Source organism: Physcomitrium patens, chromosome 17 (genome assembly GCF_059467195.1).
Source record: "Physcomitrium patens ecotype Gransden chromosome 17, ASM5946719v1, whole genome shotgun sequence".
Taxonomy (NCBI): Eukaryota; Viridiplantae; Streptophyta; class Bryopsida; order Funariales; family Funariaceae; genus Physcomitrium; species Physcomitrium patens.
The window spans coordinates 8526888-8546642 of NC_143426.1; the positions used below are offsets into that span (position 1 = coordinate 8526888).

The window sequence follows — 19755 nt, forward strand, 5'->3', positions numbered from 1 at the left end:
CACACTTATCAATTGCAAGCAAAGCTCTCAAAACATCTTGGTTGTTGGCCACCTTCCTTCTTTGACTTGAATGTTGATCTTCCAACAAAGATTTCTCCTTATTGAACTATTCAATTGCTTCAAAACTTTGGATGTACAGAGATATTCAAGTCTAAATTTCTCTCACCAATTTTTGCTTCAATAAAATTAGAAAATATTACAAAATTGCAAAATCCTTCATCGACCCTAAATTTCAATTATCCAAGACCATAATCCACAAAAACTCTCATATTCTTCAATCTAATCATTTCATTGATTTCAAAATTTTCATGCACATTTATAATAAGCATAATGAAAAACTTTCAAATTTTTGCTTGTAAATATACTACAAAAGTTACAAAATCCTTACATTTGTAAACTTATTTTTATTTCTCAAAATCTAAACCCACCGAGTACATCACTAATTTAAAAAATCACTCAAAATATCAATATTAATTCAAATAACATGAAATAAATTCTCAAAAATCTTGTCTCAAGTTTGCTCTCAAATTCCATACTTCAATTGATAAGAAAATCTTGGAGTTGCTGTAGATGCATATTTTTGTGCATTGGGGTTTGATTTTGATCCAAGTTCACAACTGATAGTCTTTGAATATTAATTTTTGGTAATTTGAGGTATTTTTTTTAAAACCTATTATTAATTCTTTCTTAAAGATGTGTATATTAATTACTTATTTCATTTAATTTTATTTGAGGTATTTATGCCTCTAAAAAATAAATAGAAGTCCCTTCTACAAAAGACAACATTAAGACTAATTGTTTTATTAATTTCTTATTATTTATCCTTATTTTTCTACTACATCTTTCTATTGGGTTCTTCTATAATAACATTCATATTTTTATTTTGTCACCACATAGTCATGTTAGCACATGACATCTACCTCAAATGGTGTGGCAATTCAATTTGAGAAATTAATCAGGTAGTTTGCATATGTAATGATAGAAATCTCAGGTGGTTACCTCATAACCAGTAATATATTGGTAGGTCAGCTCTCCAATGAACTGGAATTGCATCATAAAATCTTTAGGGTCCGTAGTTAAGTTCTATTTTGGTTGGGATTTTTTAGTCCCTTTTTGACCAAAATTAGTTGTATTGGTTTCCTTGCAATGAAAATGCTATTTCATTTGTGATATTAAATTAAAATTAAAATTAAAAGAAAGAAATAAATAAAAACTAATGGAACAGCTAAAAATACTTGCTGAAGCATCAACCTATCAAATATGAAGATATATTTCAAATGGATTGCAAGAGTTGTACAATCACACATGAATTTTCACTTTAATTTTTTGTGACTCTTACAATTATAAATGAATGAAATGAGTTAAGTAATTAAAACTTAAGGTTCACAAGCCTTTACAATAGACATTTTTTTATGGTGATTTTTTTTGCTACCAAATGAATAGCCCAATGGCTATAATATTCTTCTTCTCTTCTACACATGTTTATTACATCAACTCTCAGGCACCACAATTGCATACCTCATTATGATATTTTAAACTCGCACATATTTTAAACTTGCACCCACTTTGGGTCTGGCTGTCGTACAATGAATATCACATGCTCTCCATTTTGAAGAAGAAAAAAGAAAAGAAAAGAAAAAGGGGATAATGAGATAACAAGTGGTGGATATTAATTCTCATGGGAAAGATGTTTTCTACTCCAATTTCTTTCATTCCCCAAAACTGTATGTATACTCAAATTCCACTGTGTATTGACAGCAATGGAACACCATATGTGAAGAAAATGTTACATATATATATATATATATATATGTGTGTGTGTGTGTGTGTAAACAGATACTTACATACATACACATATATATATATATATATATATGTGTGTATATATAACACATTAATAGACACATGTTCACTGAAAAGGGCATTGTGCTGGATCTTCTTCACAGTAGGCAACAAAGGTGTGTTTGAGTGTGTGTGCAAGTTGAGAGCATCATTCATTCATTGCATTTGTCCTTCCTCTCCACATACAAAACATTAATAAATATTATATTTATTTGATTTTCTTTCTTTCTTTTCTGTTTGGATGATGGGCATGTGTTGTGGCAAGGGAGAAATAACAAGACAGGGTTGAGTTGCAATGAGGAGGAGCTTCACCATTTGCACAACAGCTTGTTAATGAGGTTGTGTGGTAGCCATCTTGCACAGCCTTGGTCTCACTGGATTGCAGATTGAGTGCTGGAGGAAACATGTGTATATGTATATATATATATTGATTGATTGATTGATTGATTCATTCATTCATTCATTCATAAGTGGGAAGTCACACACAAATATATTTTGGAAGTGGTTTTGTTTAAAGGTAATAATAAAAGGGTCAAGCTTAGAATGAGAATACCATAGGCACATGTTACTTCTATTCAAAAATTAATTTCTAAGAGGCTGTTTGTAAGATGTTACACGTTCAACTTAGAGCTAGACAAGGTCTTTACATGTTCCAACAATATGATACAAATTTTAACACTTAAAGTTACATGAAACTTATCAATTCCAAGAAAGCTTGGACTTATTAAAATTCCAACTTTAATGACATTAAACAGTTTATATTGAAGAATATTTTTAGAAGAGTATTATAAGTAGCAGCAAGTATTAGAATAATCTTAGGAAAAGGGTCCTTTTTTCTTTTTTTAAACAACAGAAGTGTCTACCTAGTTGTATGTGGATCTGAGAGATAGGATACGGAAGTCTTTGTTATTTTACATCAACATAGATAGATTCTATAAATTTTAAAGATGTAATTTTTATCTCTATTAAAAATAAAAATTTGAAAAATATCTATTCAAGAGTTAAGGCTAAAATAACTTAAAACACTTATTGCGAATGTTTTTCTTGTAAATAGACAATCGACAATGATTCATTTTATAAAAGTGTACACTTTTATAAAATTAGATTTTGGATGAAATTAGTCCCTAAATATTCTAAGTGGTTACTCCAATACAAAGGAGTTAAAACACCTTCCTCCCTTTATCTTTTATTGCAACTCCCAATAAAATAATAAAAATAATAAATAATAAATACTCCATTCAACCCGGAAATCTTAATCTACTGAAGGTGATCCGAAACTGAGCATCCACCATTTCACGCCAGGACACCAAACAGCTCCCTGGATATGATATACGTATAATTAGACGTACAATAACATTTGTACGCTCCTGTATACCATCACACGTGAACTGCGAAGTTTCGTGGAAAATCATGGTACTTATTATATACTAGTTCAGTCCTCGTTGACGGACGTTGGATCGTGGGACGAAAACGTGCCGTCTCTGCCAGTAACGTACGTTGTCTTTGAGTGCTTTCGGATACTGACCGTATTTTTGTACGATATTGGGCCGCTTGTGCTAGTTACTATGGTGTTCGTAGACCTGACTCATTTACTTCCGTTGGGGCGGATTCTACGTAGTAATACATGTCGTATATATACAAAGGAATACAATCTTGCTTCATCCAATGAGATTCATTTATTGTGTAGTTAAAAGGATTGTGGTAGAAATAAAACTAATATTTTCATTTGCAAGCTTCCAAGCATCAACTTTATACTAAAAATGGTTTAAGGTTCCCAATCAATGTGTTCTGAGGTTGAGTTTTGATGGATGTTCATAATTGGGTTTAAGGGCACACAATAAGCTTGCAACTTGCCTCAACAATTGCATGCCATACCATATTCTTGACACAACCTAAACACCCAACTTAACATTCTAATTCCCAATTGTTGCTCCCAAACCTTGAACTACAACTTCTAACCCTGAACACAAACCTCTAGTTCAAAAAATGTCAATCCCTCAATCAAAACCCTAGCCCATTAAACCCTAGACACAAAGGCAATATGTAGTATGTATTATTCTTCGTAGACATTGGGCATTGTATGGGACATTCCTGCCCAAAAACTGCAGGGGTGAGGAATGGTCAAACTGGTAACCCTACAAAGTATTAACTTGCCATGAGTTACAAAGCACATCTTCAATGCCATCCTATGTCAATTTAATGAAGCAAAATAGGAATCAGTTAATAGGGTCCCATGGGAACAAACACAATCTATGCTCCCCTGTCTGTTTGATGATCTGGTGTCTGCCATCGTGTGGTGTGAAAGACCAGTTTGCATGCACATTTTTCAATGCTGTGTTGGCACCTATGGAAATGACAATTTGGACATAATGCTGGTGCTTCTGTGAATAGTGGTGTTTTTATTTATTTATTTATTTATTTATTTATTGGAATGAGATCTAGAGTCATTGAGGGACTATGTAATTTTATGCGTGGCCCTAATTTTGTGTTGAGATCAAAATAGTTTAGCTTTGAAATTTAGGAAGCAATGTCTACCTGCCTAGACATGCCATTCCATGTTGATATGATAATGGTCATATTGTGCTACAAATGTGAGGTCCCACTCACACACCCTAGCCCCCCCCCCCCCCTTTAAAAAAAGAAGTAATAATATTACATGTCTTAAGTAATAAGACATGAACTGTGGGTTCTTACAGGGAAATGTATATATATGTATGGACACATATATATAAAATTTCAATTTTTGAATTTTTTTAATGTAGGCACTCTTAAACAACTAATGTTCCAAATTGTTTTTTCTTCTTTGTTTTGTTTTGCTTTTTCTTGTCATGCACAATGGTTCAATCATTCCACTTTAATATCAATTTCATACAATAAAAAATATGTAGTACAATAATTTGGTTTTCCTTTCAAAACCAATCACTTTCAGCCAATCATTTAATAAAATTTACAATTTAATCAGCTTGTTATTTTAATGGATAATTGCTGCATTTTTCTATTGGCTCACAGATTGTAACTGTTGATGCAATACATCTCTCATTCAGGATCAAAACAACTGCTGCAATTTTAATTTATACATTGATTTGGTCGTTAAAAAAGACCAATTACTGTAATTCTAGATTCTTGTGATGATGCACATCTTCTAACAAAGTTGCTTAGTTTTTTTTTTTTTTTTTTTTTTATCTTTTGTCCTTTGATCTTATTTGAATGGCCACACTGGAAGATGCCTTTCATTCAAACTGCAAAATTTAAATAGACAACTCAGTGAACATACACTACACATCTTAATCTGATTAAATTTTAAATGTGAATGGTGTTCATACAAAACAAGCTAGAGTGAGTATAACACATTCAATAAAAGTGAGCAAAATTAACAATAGATTTAGAATGTTCTGTACCTGTATGCTGAAATCATTAAGCTTGATGCAGATGAACAACCCCTGATGCCAGTCACTCCAATCTACCTCTTGAGTTCAACTCCCCAGTCCAATCAAGCCATTTTGTTTTGTCAATGCTGAGGAACACTTGGCTCAACACTGCAAGTTGAGGAAAATAAGGGCTTTTACATCTTGTTTCACTCCAGCATTGGCTAATCCTGCAGCCACTTGTCATGTCAACGAACCTTACATGAGTTGCCAGAATAGTAAATACCACTATGACATGAACCAACATTCAAGGTTCAAGTCCACAGACCAATGCCCATGCGAATCATCTACAATCCAAAATCTCTACAACAAGCTACCAGCTCTGAGTGTATGTGCACAATGGTTCTTCTTTAGTCATTAAAGTAAGAAACAGGATGCAGGCAACTCATTGATATCAACCTAGATATTCCTAAGTTTTAGACAATAGAGGGAGCTAAAGGTAGTAGTCATACATTCCAACAAGTGGTGATTTTCCTAGGATGAATAAACTTCTGGATGCAAGAAATGGCCAGAGCTGAATGCTAATCTATCCAGTTCAAAAGGCTATCCAACTCAAAAATTCATAAAATTAGAAGCAGACATTTGCACCATCATGTTCCTCAACTACATCTTTAAATTGACTAGAATTGTTTTGCTACATATTATCTCATAGAAGAAAAAACCGGTTTGATACTCATCGAGTACATAAAATGCTGATAGTTTGAAGCACGTTTACTCGAAAAGAGAGTGAAACAACAAGAAATTGCCAAGTGCAAGCTGTAACCTAAACAACAGGCAGAATACATATCACTCTAGTCCCAAGGCATATCACTAAGTCCAAGATAGCGAAACCTCACACAAGCTGCATGTTACGATGCATGATTTAGCATACATTTGAGGAAACGTAAACGTCAGCATATTGTCATCAAATCGGAACTTTCAATTATACACTGCAGTCCTGACTAGTAGGAAGGCTGTAATTTATTTATTTTTTTCTAAAATGCAGGACTTCAATTTATCCAATTTAAATACATTCTTTCTACACCTATGACGTTTGGATGAATCTTAACTATCAAAAGCATCAAGTTGTGGAAGTATATAGCTATACTATAAGCGAGTATTGGTTCACTGGAACGCAAACATTATGATGAACTCAACTGGACGATAACTGTACATATCCTCCACATGAACCAATGAAGAGGAGCACTAAAGCATCTTCGACTCCTGTATTGAACGGAGCTCCCAACCACCTTCTCCATCGATTAGCCGCAGCTCCATGGCATGATAGGGAATCAAAGCAGGTCGCTACAGCAACAGAAAGACAACTCATAAAAATCAATCATAGAAAACCTCATACGACTAGTACCTTGAGAAAAAGGATGGAATTAAACTATCAATATAACGGATGATCCAGGCCTTCAAACAAGGCTTGATGGACGATCTCCAAATCCATCTTTACACACACTATACCTGTGAAATCGTGATAACCGATATACCTAGAGACTGAGCCTTCTTGTACAAGCCTTCTTCCACATCCACACTGGTAGCACTGAATGTTGCGAATACACAAAGAAAATATCAGCAGGCAAGGTCATGTGAAGGGTCATTCTTTAACTTATCCCAGAAGCCAAGCACTTAGGACACACCGTTTCTGGAGGCAAGATGAGGGCAATAAATATGTAAAATTTCCTAAAATTCATGAGACGAAAATTCAATAATTACTCCCGAGCATGGACTTGCAATGGATAACTCTTTAAGTCTTAATAAATAATGTACAGAAGAAAATGGGCGGTGAACATTACTTCGTGCACTCGTCAAGAATCCCAAACTTAGGATGGTGGAAGAACAGTCGTGCCTGTTGACGAGCAGCCACAAATAAGTGAGAAATTCCTTGTAAATAACCAGTGAGTCACTGCAGATCAATCATTCTCGAATACAATCTTTCAAACATAAATAGATGAATGAAGCGTCTAATTTAAGACTCTCGTCATCTATTTCCGATCCCAACGCAGCTTTGCCATTTCCAATTCCTGAACTCACCATTCCAAGCCTTTGCTGCTCTCCAAGCGAGAGCATGTCCTCCCAATTAGCAGTAGCATCCCATCCCCCTTCACGATCTAGCAGGTAAATTAACCTCACATCCTCCAAGCTTGTTCGTAATCGACTGTCAAGCATTTCTAGACAGGCAACTGATGATCCCGTCGCAAGTGGATTATGAGTTGTAGGATCTACTGAATAATCTGCTAGACAGAAGCCCGACAAGTTTGACAAATAAGTAGTCCGAAACTGATTGTCAGGCAGTGAACTTTAAGCTTGCTAATACAACATGTGTACAACGTTGAACAAAAAAACATTTTGGACGATGAATTTGTTTTGATCACAGTATACTTCTGTAGCAGTGGTTTACGCCCACCTTGCTGAGATTCAAATTGGGATTTCAGTTTGGCATCTGTCAATGTAAACGGGTAAATAATTTGATCTCGAAGTGTCCCAAGAGCAGTGTACGGACGTTGAGGAACGTAAAAGATGTCTTGACTAAATCCAGTGCTTGTTTGGGAGCTAACGGCATTTCCTACAAGACGTTGACTTGGCTTTGCAATGTGCCCACGCCCTGCTGGCCACAAACCTCCCAGGACTCGGAAAAGAGACGATTTGCCACTGCCGTTAGGACCTGACATTCGAGAGAACAAAAAGGAAAAAAAAGGCATCAAAACATTAAGACACAGGACGCACTATGACATTACTCACCAGAGGTGCACGTGATATCACAGCGAATGCATTTATTGACGAGACATTTAAAAAGACAAATTGCTTTTACCTGTTACGAGCAAGCTCTTGCCAGCAGAAGACCTCATTGACAATTTTCGTGCCAATAATTTTTGACCTGGTGTCGCGATGTCCACATCCTCAAATACGATATCTTGATTGATATCAGAGGATCACCCTTCTGTAATCATCAATATAGGATTCAATTTTCATGAAGAAGCTCTTTTATCTGCGCAACAGTCATTACAAAAAATGAATATAAAACCAGTATATCTAATCAACCCAGCTAGAAACTGGTAAAGCCTTGGATGGCCACATCAATCAAAACCAAAAAAAGATTGAGTGACATCGCATTTGTCACCCAAATTTCCCACATATAGTACCATAATTCGCTTTGTACAAGTCAACCTAAATTCACATGAATACATGGGTTTTAAACCTCACTAATGAAGTACGATCAGACTGCGCTGCTTTTCACAAGCATCAATTGAAAATAATGCTAGACGAACTGCCAATGAACCTACGCGCTTTGAAAAATGCGGTTTTAGTTCCTCATTTGGTTTCATAATCAAACAGAAACCCTCAGAAACCAGAGAGTAAAATGAGGATTATACAATCACCAAGTTATTTGTATACACTAAGATTACCTTAAGGATGAAGGGACGGTTCCCTCTCGACATTATTTGTTGAAGAAACTGTTTATTTATGATGAGCTCAGATACTTATAGTTGGCGTTACACTTACCATTTTGAGCAGCAATCAGCAGTTCGTTCAACTCTGAAACCCGAGTTACGCCTCCTGACAGTTCCAGAAACTTACGATACAATTCCAGAATGTCTCCAAATGCAAGAAAACTTTGAGAGATCACCGATGCCAAAAATCGCAGGTCGTGTGCTAGCTCTCCTGCAGAATATCGCAGTCATGTTAGGTTGCAGTATGAATCGCTTTTTCACGTTCAAGAACATCAAGAATACAAGAATCCGGCGGTAAAAAGTCGAATCCACTAAGCGATCAGATGTGCCTCAGACTTATACTACACCTCTAACCTTGTGACCATCACCAAATGCATGTATCAAATATTTTAGTGTAATTGCTATTTATGTTACGGAACACTCGATACCGTTGATTTGATGTCCAAGATAGACAGGAAAGTGAAGATTTTTCTAGGTTTCCACAGAAGAACCGTGTCTAAATGATGAGTAGAATGCAATAAAATCTGGGATGGAACGGAATGGAATGAAATGATCACCAATAAGTTCTACAAGTATTACTTGCCTTGGACAGAGGTAAGTGCACGATTCCCTCTGTGTTCCATAGCATACATCAGACTCAATCCCCATGAGACATTGTATGGCAACTGTTTGGTGATGAAATCATCTGCAATACCGAACAACCACCTCCTCCGGAGCAGGTATTGAGAGTGAGCAATCAAGGCTTTAAAACGCCCAGCGGTAACCTGAAATCAAATGACGTACTCAGATCCATATGACTGCATGGCGCACCACGAAACAAATTCATAAAAATCGGCTATCATCCTCCACTGTAATGCAACACTGACGCTGTTTGATGACAAACAAAGGTCCAAATATTTGTAGGAGGCAACGAGGATGGATGCAGGTAGATTTATTAAGGATCCTCAGGACTTACAGCTTGTTGACGAGAACCACCTCCAAAGAAAGCTATAGACTCGGCATGAGTTCTTAGTCTGGAATGTATATATCTGCGAGTGATCAACTCAATGTCATTGTCAAACTGATCATTTGTTACATCCTTCAATACTTTACAGATCACAATCATATCTACAAGAAATTCACTATGATATTCAAGTTACTCTTTCCATCTATCAGTGCTCGTCTGAGTTATAAGATTTGATGCTTCATGTGAGCAGAGCTTTCATGAAGATCAGTCGGAAGAGAAAATGCCTCTACTGAAAGATGTATTACAATGCAGAACAATCCAAAGAAATCCTGTCCAACAGCTTATCTCGTTAATGTCATGAAGGGAGAAACTGACCGGAAGGAACCATCTAGTTGCTGTTCTTTACTTGTCAGAGCACCAAAGTCCGGTGTAATAACACGCAGGAACCCGAGTCCTAAAAACATGTAAGCATATAAAAACCCAACTCCTCTTATGCCAGTTAACACTTTCATTCTGCATGTGAACCTGCACCAAATCAATACAAATCAACTTTCTTATTTTAAAACAACAAAATAAATAATTAAATCCGGTGTTCCAAGTAGCAACTTGCAATTACATTACTGAAAAGCAAGTAGTGCCACTGATTTGTAACAATATTTTGAAAACAGTTTCTTTCCTTAAACCCACCATAGAATATCAATAAGAGGTTTGACCATCCCCGTCACCAATCCTGACAAATCACCACTCAGCTTCTCTACATCTTGTGTTATTCGCTGGTCCGCATCATTCGATCCACTTTTTACAAGATGCATAGCCTACAGTCACTAAGAATTGACGTGATAAAAAATTAGACATAGATATGCAAAGTAGGTCCGCCCTTTAAAAATCAAAGCTAGATATGGAGTCTGACATCTCTAATTACCGTTCACACAAAGGTCGGCTATGAAAACTATTTCCCAACAATGATTTATAAACACGTGATGAATGAAATTGCAGAATCCAGATTCCTCAAATCTGATTATTGCATGCCTTGATAACCAAGGCTTGATCAATTAACGCTCTACACAAATGATCATTACGGCATGTTCTATAAGGGCATCAGTACGATGGTGACGCAATACTGCATATGAGTCTCTCCTAGGCTGGAACGTTACTACAACTCTTTCTATTCCCTTTACTTTACTTCCGCTCAGAGACTACCAGTTGATATTCATCATTTGAAGATGTCTAACTGATCTTTCTTACAATGCTATTTTGCAGAACTTAACCCCCAATTAGCAAGATAGAATTCGAAGTTGAAACAGAGACAATTACTGTGCAGTTCTGGTCACCTTATAAAATCCATAATTCTGGAAATAGAGATTTGAGAGATGTGTTGTCAAACGATGCCTCCAGCCCAAAGCCAGAGTTGCTGTCATGTCTTAGGTAACCACAAATATACAAGTCACAAATATTAGCAATTTTTGCAAGAATACTTAGAAAAGAATTGTGCAAGTGTCACATGAAAGCTAGAACGACTTCTTGAACTCGAGCACTGGAACGTGATATAAGCAAAGAGAGTAACACAAAGAGGTGTCGCGTAGGCTAAAGCCCGTGAAAATGAAAGACATATACTTTGTGAAAGCAAATTCGGGGTAATATTCTCATTGTGCTTAAGAAATAACTTCTATGTCTGATTAAGGAGGGACGCCAACTCCATAAATTACAATAAGTTTGATAAGTCAAACAGAATGTCAGAAAAGCCAGGGGAGAAGGAAGATACACACCGAAGGGATGGAGCGAGAAATGCTGAGACACCACTCTGCAGAATACTAACGCCCACAAGGCGAACGAATGCAGCCTTATCTTGTTGCAAGACATATTTTACACTTGTCCCTGTATCAACACCGACAGAAGAAGCGACATTAAAAACACACTGACGTCCATAGCTCGTGAAAACACCTTCAATCGTTTACCTTGCTAACAAAATGCAGGAAACCAAAGCAAAAAAAAGAAAAGCTCGACCAGAAGGGGCATGTAAACAAATGTCGGGACAATATAGACACACCATTCAGATCAGCAATTCGGTCAGAAATCCATGTCCTTACAAGCACAAGCAGTGCAACTGCTAATAACTGGTCTCTTTGCTTATCAGACAATGTCGGCACCTGTCCAAACCACGATGCAAAGTTACTTCAATCTGCAGAATCATCTGCAACGCTACTAGCGTTAGAAGAATCATTCTCATGCAGAGTAAGGTAGGACTGCGTCGTACCAAATACTACCAGGTCAGATGCGTATCATAAGATATACGAAAAAATCAACAGACGATAAAACAATGACCGAATAGAAGATTTCTGAAAGGAACAGACCAAGATCTTGAAGAGAGATGACATTCGGGAAGGCATGCTGCACGGCTGAATCTGGAGCCCAGAAATAGCAGGGACTACATCAATAGAGTCACGAGGTGGGGAAGTTGCCAGGACAGCACCAACACAGGAGTCGTCGGCAGTTGTTTCTTGATCTGATCCCTCCTGATAGAACAAAAAAGCCACAGGCTTCAGCTTCAGTTTGATGTTTGTACACATTCCATCATATCACAAATAAACAATTGCTCAAAGTTCATTTATTATATGATTAAATGTAGATAACTTAACAATACTGATGATCAGAGAATATCCACCTCACAAACCAAATTATATCTGCTTCTAAGTTCTCATGGATATAACGTGTAAACATACCTGCCCAATATTCGTAAAAAATTGCTTCTGAACAGTCAATGCATCACTTTGGCGGACTGTATGCGAATCACCTTTCTCCAATATCCCATCATCTTGAAGCTCTACACGAGGTAGAGGGACTGAACTTCTGAGCACAACAAGATAGTTGAATAATGAAATTAGACATGCAAACTACTAAGCTTTGTCAGAGTTGTTCACATAGGCTTGACAAGGAGGTTCGACTACTTATGAAGCACCTTTGTTTTCAGTATTTACTCAAGTTGTCCTCTTCCCTTGATAAAGACATTGATCACTTGAGAGGACTCTTAAAGACCGACTTACGATTTGTAATTAACGGTCCAGCCTCCCTCCCCATCAAGCGAAAGAACAGTATCGTGGAAGGCCACCAGAGCTGGTCGATGCGAGATAGTTACACATGACGTCCCCATAGCTCGTACTTGGGCACAGAACCTTTCTTCCATATCTGTAGTCACTGCACTGGTACATTCATCCAGAATTGCAAATAAAGGCCGATGATAAAACAGACGAGCCATTCCCAGACGCTGTTGCTCACCAAGAGAAAGTTCATCCCCCCAAATCACCTCTTGAGATTGTGGATATCGATCAAGCAAATATTCCAAGTCGACCTGGTTGCCCACATAAAAGATCGAATGAGTGATCCAATCTACATTCTCCAATGAAAATAATCATAACCACGAAATTTTCAACTTTGCCTTGGAGCGAGGACCAATGAAGTTAATACTAAAAAAATGAGCTTACAACCATGATATTTGATCAAATTAATAATATTTTCTGTGCTCCAATCACCAATGGAGACTTTCAAATTTTGAAATTTGAAATTCGAGTCACAAGAACAGGCGATACAAACGGCACCAAAAATTTGCAGGTGTGCTCCAAGAAAGCATCATCAGCGAAAGAAATGCCAGATATGATAAGGGAAAAATGCTACTTACATTCCTCAATAACTCACGCATACCCTCAGCTGTAATAGATTGTGTTTCTTCTACTGAAGTTAGGGGATAGATGAGCTGATCACGCAATGTCCCTACCGATGTGTAAGGACGTTGTGGGACGTAGAAAATCTCATGACTAAGTGCAGAGCCCATGCCTGGCTTTGAAATGCGCCCCTCCACTAAGGGCCACAACCCACCTAAAACTCTGAACAGACTGCTTTTGCCGCTTCCATTGGGACCTGTGACCCGGCCATACTAGCTGTAAATACAAGCCCTAAACGTGATCATAAATAAAATTTAATCTTTGAAAACAAAATCCATTGGAAGCTGAAATAGTTGACAACCTGAGTTTAGGTCAAATACAAATAGCCAAACATTACGAGATACTTATGCCTCAATATAAGGATATAGGTATGTAAGCAGACTCTAAAATACAAAAAAAAGATGAATACATGTGGAAGAAAATCAGCACAGTACTATTTTTGAGAAACTGAATGTAACCATACCGGTTATGAGTAGGTTGGAGCCTGGCTCGACTTTTAAAGTAAGGTTCTCGGCAAGTATATTTCCTGTTGGTGTGACTACCTGTGAAAGCAACTGCAGTTAGATGACAAATAATTAACATGCAAGATCCGGACTAAGAATTCTGTGGTAAGCCCTTCATTGCACCTAGCATTAGAGGCTGCTTAACAAGTGCTTCAACCCCGTGGGAGGATTTGCTTGACGAATTTCCAATAATGTAGTCATTACACGCTAGAGAAAGGCCAAACGATTACTGATGAACACTGCTGAAAAGAAGTTGAAGACTGAAGGTCCACGATATAGCAGTTACCTTCACACCCTCGAACTCAATGTATGGGGCCTCAACAAAGCAACTGCCAGTATCTTTGTTCTGAATGGTTGCACTACCACCTGCAATGCGAAGTTCTTTTGAAACCGACATGAGCTCACAAATGCGATCAGCATAGCCACTGCAGCAAGAAAACAGATAAACCTAAACGTCTTACCCGAAGTTTCATGCCTTTCACATTAAGGAACCCAAAATCCTATCCAATCACAAGTAGGTGTCTTCAGCAAATTAATATTCAAACTTTTGTTATATGCATCTTGCTACCATCAACACACGAGAAAAATATTTCTGACCTAAACTAGGCTCGTCACATCAGACCTCAGGCGACCAAGCTTGCGGGTATTCGAGGTCAAAGTTCCCATGGCTTGGAAAAGAGATATTATAACGCTTGTATGATAACGCATCAAACTCAACATCTGAGCTCGGCCGAGAGTAGATCCATCTGGTCTCAAACTACCGGAGAAAAAGGGCTCAATGATTAAGTCAACAGCAAATGTGGAACCCAGATACTTGAGAACAAAGTCCTGAATTATGCCAAACCACAACTGCGTGTGTAGAACTTTGCTCAAGTGCCATATCAAGGTCCTGCCATGCACATAGAGATGTCAGTCTACTGCGTAATAAGGAAGACTCAAATTCTCGCGCTAATTAGGCAGCAGAGCTTTCTATTAAAGGTTAAGGTTTCTCGTAGTCACAATAAACTCGAAAACGTACAACCTCATCACAAGCTAATAAAATCAAGACAAAATCAACTTGAATCGTTGAGTGATGATAAAAGCTTCTCTGTCTTGACCTCCGTAAAACGCAATGCTCTCTGAATGAGTCCGCAAGCGCGAATGTAGTTGGCGATATTCGCCCTCTAATTGTTGTTCTGTCGACATAAGCCTTCCAAATGGAGGAGATAATGCCTGGATAGTAATTTCTGCTCCTAATACATAGCCCTGCGAAAGGGCAGCATGGAACTTAGTAGAGAACTGGAAATCCTTTTTCAGCCCAAAAACACTAAAGAAAAAATAAAGGAAAAAGAACAAGAAAAAGAAAAAAGGTTCACTACACGAGAACTAATATTATCAACCCTGAATGCAGAGGGTAGCATAGATTTCAACTTGCTGTGTCATAGTATGAACAGATGTAGGGAATAGGAAGACCAGAAAGTCTGAACAAACTTAATACATTTAGAAGGTTCCCAGGACACCAAACGCATACTTGGGGCTTGCATAAGAGCAAAGCCTCCATGTGTAAAAGAGACCGTCAAATACAGCCGACAAGTTCTCCTGCACAAGTTCACTCATTTCCGTAGAAAACCTGGGAACATCACTAGCAATTCGCTGCTCAACACTGCTAATACGATGATCAACGTGTGACATCTTGTAATATGTCATGTTCTGTCGCCAGGCAACTAACAGGAATTAATATTTTTTAAAAATAAACAATCGTAAACTTGACTAGAATACTGCAGCTTTAATATACAAGTCATTATAAACTACCTCACTTATCTAATTCACCTGAATATGTCCAGATTACCTGAAAGTAGTCTGAATGAATGCGATCTGTAAGAATCTTACGAAAACGCAAACTTAAAGCTCCGGTAAGATACTCTGTGGTAGATAAAAAAGAGGATTGAAAAAAACAAAAGATCAAGTTCTCCGTTATGAGTTTCGTGAAAAGAGGAGCCCTAGTTAAAAATGCAGCACGAAATAGCCAACCCTGTACTTTCGCCAATCTGTTGCTTAACGCTGTTCTGAGAACCTGCGCCAAATACAAGTCCAGTAAGAAACGATTCTAAATACATGTATTGAGTATTACAAAGTTTACTTCATATAAATGTTTGGCCATTGATTGCCAACTCAGGAAGAATTAGAAATTTGCACTACCTTGGAATTTGGAAATAATAAAGGTACTGGAGATACAAGGTAAATCACATTAACTTTCCCTTTAGAAAAAAATCTTCGAGAAATATGTATCGGCGCTAGGGAGGTTGATTGGAGATAATGTTGAATAACGACATACGATCATGACAGGCATTCGTTGACACTAGGACGATATGAAAATAGCTCAGGATAGTGAAACTACACACAGCCAACTACACTGTCTCACTTACGCGAGTGCTGAAACCTTGTCGAGATGGCCGCCAGCGCTAAAAATTCATTCAACCCCCCACTGCCAACGTGTTGCAGTAATATTGCAGCCAAAACGTTGACATTTTTTATTCTTCCTCGCTTTCGCTTTTTCTTTGAGTCTGAAACCTTCGCATGATTCGTAATAGTATCAGAATGCTACTCTATTCCATTTGCATTCGATGCTAGAAAGGAATCCCGATGAAGTCTTCGTTGGCCAAATCGAAAATATGTCAGACCACCACCCGCCACCAACACAGCGACAGCGACCACCAGAGCTTTCCTGAAACGAAGATGATCCCATCATTTGTGAGCCACGCCTCGCATTCAAATCATCACATACACTGTATCGATCCCTGATGTAACAACTCTGCTGTATTTGCCGTACAAGTGAGCACGAAGCCTACCTCCTTGGAGATGCAGACGGCCGTTGCAGAACACGAGAAAGCTGTGGTGCCACCATTGTGAAGGCTATACCTATCTGCATACAGCCAACAAAGCCACTACAACGTCGCGATCTTCGAAGCTGACCAAGCGATTCACAACAGCGTTGTTCACGAACAAAGATTCATTACTTCCACAGCAATCTCGATAACATCGATATACCTTGCCATGCGACACACGCCTAAGAGGGTGTGCAGCCAGAATCGCAATTCAATTAGCGCCACTATCAGTTGTCTACGAGACTCGAAACAATGCGGGAATGGTATCCAACCGCAGATCGACTGCATAGAATTTGGCCGTAGACTCTTGGCGCAGCACAACACCGATTGCGTTTCACCCTCAGCTTGACGCAAAGCTATGGCAATAAAGTACGCCGTAAAGCAGTCAGTGTGGGGCCGAGCCACGGTCAGTGGAGGGAAGGGCAGGGCATCATCGTTTTGATTAAATTATTTTGCAACTCAGAAAAAAAATTCTACAAGTATCATGTATTTCAGTAGTTTTACAATTAAAGCCTTTGTTATGTAATCTTCCATGGAGGACCACCTGCCCCCACCACATCCTTGCTCCACGAGGTTCTCCCAAGCTCCTTTACCTACCCCCCCCCCACGTTCCCCCCAATGCTCATGTATGTTTCCAATAGATCTTATAACAGGTAGGGTTCTATTAAGATATTTGACAATTGAGATGTCATTGTTGAGAGCATTAAATGTAGCCGGAACTCTCCATAATATATGTAGACTATAATAAATACCATAGCTTTAGTATTTGGAATATAGTGGAGAGAAACTATTTATCCTCTCTCCTTCTCCTTTTGTATACAAGACACAACCAAATCAATAGATTTTTGCGTGAAGCTCTTTCTCTCTTTAGAAGCTCTCTTATATGTATGTGTATTACTTACTACTACTCTTGTGTCTTTCTAAACATTCTTAATACATTATCAGCACGATTTGCTCCTATACACTATTGCAATTTTTTGCTCTAATCTTGACTCTTCAAACCTGTTGCAACTCTTCATGTGTGATTTTTACTACTTTAGTGTGTGATTCATGATCTTGTTGCACTTCTTGCTTGCCCTTCATACCTTAGCTGCTTGCTAGATTTTCCTGCTGCACTCCACACTTGCTATCGATCAACTATCGAACAGCCACCAAAATAGCCGCCAACTACCACAAAATAGCTGACGCTCATGCTACCTGCCGTTGATCCTACCGCTAATCCTATTGCCGACGCTGATGTTGCTTGCTGCTATCACATTGCGTCATTGCTGACTACTACTATTGCCTTGCTACTGCTGCTCCGTTGCCACAATCTACAACCTTGTTCAAATAATAATAATAATAATAATTAATTGATATTTTTGATTTCAAGTTTAATTTTATCATTTTGTTTGACTTTATATTTTAAGATACATTTTACTCAACTTTTCTACTTAATCTTGTATTTTTTTTTACAGATTTATTTATAATGAGTGCTTCAACAACTTCAACTCCTTCTACTATGGTTCCAACTATTATCTTTACATCTCAATATTTTCAATCTCTTCTATTTCCACCATTGATTGTAAATAGAAACAATTATTTATTATGGAAAAAAATAACAAAAGTAAATTTATTTACAAAAAAAACTCTCGGATGCCATTATATTTGAAGAATCTCCTATAATAAGTACTTCTATTCCTCTTGCTATCTGTTGGAAAGTACTTCTTTTCCTTCGTCGTCATCTTGTACCTACATTATAACATTAATATTTGAAAATAGAAGATCCTACAGAACTTTGGAAGAACCTTAAATCCAAGTTTGATCATCAAAAGACCATTTTCCTTCTGCGTGCATGTCATAATTGGACACATTTACATGTCTTAGATTTTCTAAATTTAAATACTTTCAATAGTAAAATGTATAGTATTGACTCACAGTTACAATTATTTGGACAAAGCATCTTTGAAGAAGAAATAATTGAGAAAATTCTCTCTACATTTCCTCTTATATCTATTGTGCTTGCACAACAATATAAGAACATAAAATTTCAGAGTCATTCTGATCTCATGTCCTATCTACTTCTTGCGGAGAAGTAAAATGAGCTACTCTTATGCAATGCAGAAGTTCGTCCTATTGGAACCACAGTTCAAGAATCTCATACCCTTAATATTTCAAAGTCTAAGAAAAAATTATATAAACTTGGAAAAAATACTCATAAGCATTATGGCAGTCATAGTCATAACCATTTCTATCTATATGAAAAGAATAAACGTTCTACTATTAATTATAGTAGAAAACAAAAATCAGAGATACATTATTGCCATAAATGTGGAATGATTGGGCATTTAGCACATATGTGCCATATTTCAAAATAATTTATTAAAATATTTGAAGAAAATAAGAAACTACAAGCTGAGGCTCGTGAAGTTCATACCATGGATGCGTCCATAGATACAATTGGTGTTGATGATTTAAAGACTTATATGAATGACAAAACCTCTAATGATGAATCAAATGATGTGCTCATTGATTCTGCAACAATACATACTATCTTGTGGAATAGACAATTTTTTTATTGAAAAATCTTTAATTTGGCAAATTAAAAATATGATGACCATGGCTAGAGTAAATGCGTTTCGTTTCCAAGAAAGAACAGCAATGGTAAAATTACTTATAGATTCCATCATAAAATATAAATATGCCATGTTTATATCCTCATCACCTTGAAGTTTGATCAACTATCGAGACGTGCATATCAATGGTTATCACCTCTCCACTGCCATTTTAAATAGAAAAGAAATTTTAGTTCTTGCAAAGAATCATAAAGTTGTTGAAAAAGCTTTTGCTACAAAAAATGGTTAAAATTGAATTACAATTTGGCCTCCCATTATATTTAATTTTACATCATCTATCATAGAGAGTCAAATTTCTCTCTAGCATGGACGATTGAGACATCTAAAATCTACATTATTTAGAAAGATCATTCTATGTATAATTGTATAGAATTTAAAGCATGCAGTTGTAGATTCTATAGAATTAT

At 37.2% G+C, this 19755-nt stretch overlaps 1 pseudogene across 1 annotated transcript; it reads right to left on the minus strand.

Annotated features, from left to right (window-relative positions):
* Positions 1 to 6209: 6209 nt before the first annotated feature.
* Positions 6210 to 18457, minus strand: LOC112294275 (ABC transporter D family member 1-like; annotated as a pseudogene). The gene is made up of 30 exons (XR_016498029.1): positions 18406 to 18457; positions 16866 to 17089; positions 16698 to 16771; positions 16543 to 16573; positions 16275 to 16449; positions 15698 to 15922; positions 15340 to 15558; positions 14927 to 15114; positions 14492 to 14758; positions 14156 to 14294; positions 13830 to 13908; positions 13324 to 13562; positions 12692 to 12996; positions 12371 to 12497; positions 12002 to 12163; positions 11698 to 11797; positions 11415 to 11525; positions 10982 to 11070; positions 10338 to 10465; positions 10026 to 10175; positions 9660 to 9732; positions 9288 to 9468; positions 8751 to 8915; positions 8468 to 8532; positions 8065 to 8221; positions 7660 to 7917; positions 7287 to 7486; positions 7049 to 7101; positions 6717 to 6795; positions 6210 to 6551 (listed from the first exon to the last, which is right to left on the minus strand). The product of XR_016498029.1 is annotated as an ABC transporter D family member 1-like (transcript).
* Positions 18458 to 19755: the final 1298 nt, after the last annotated feature.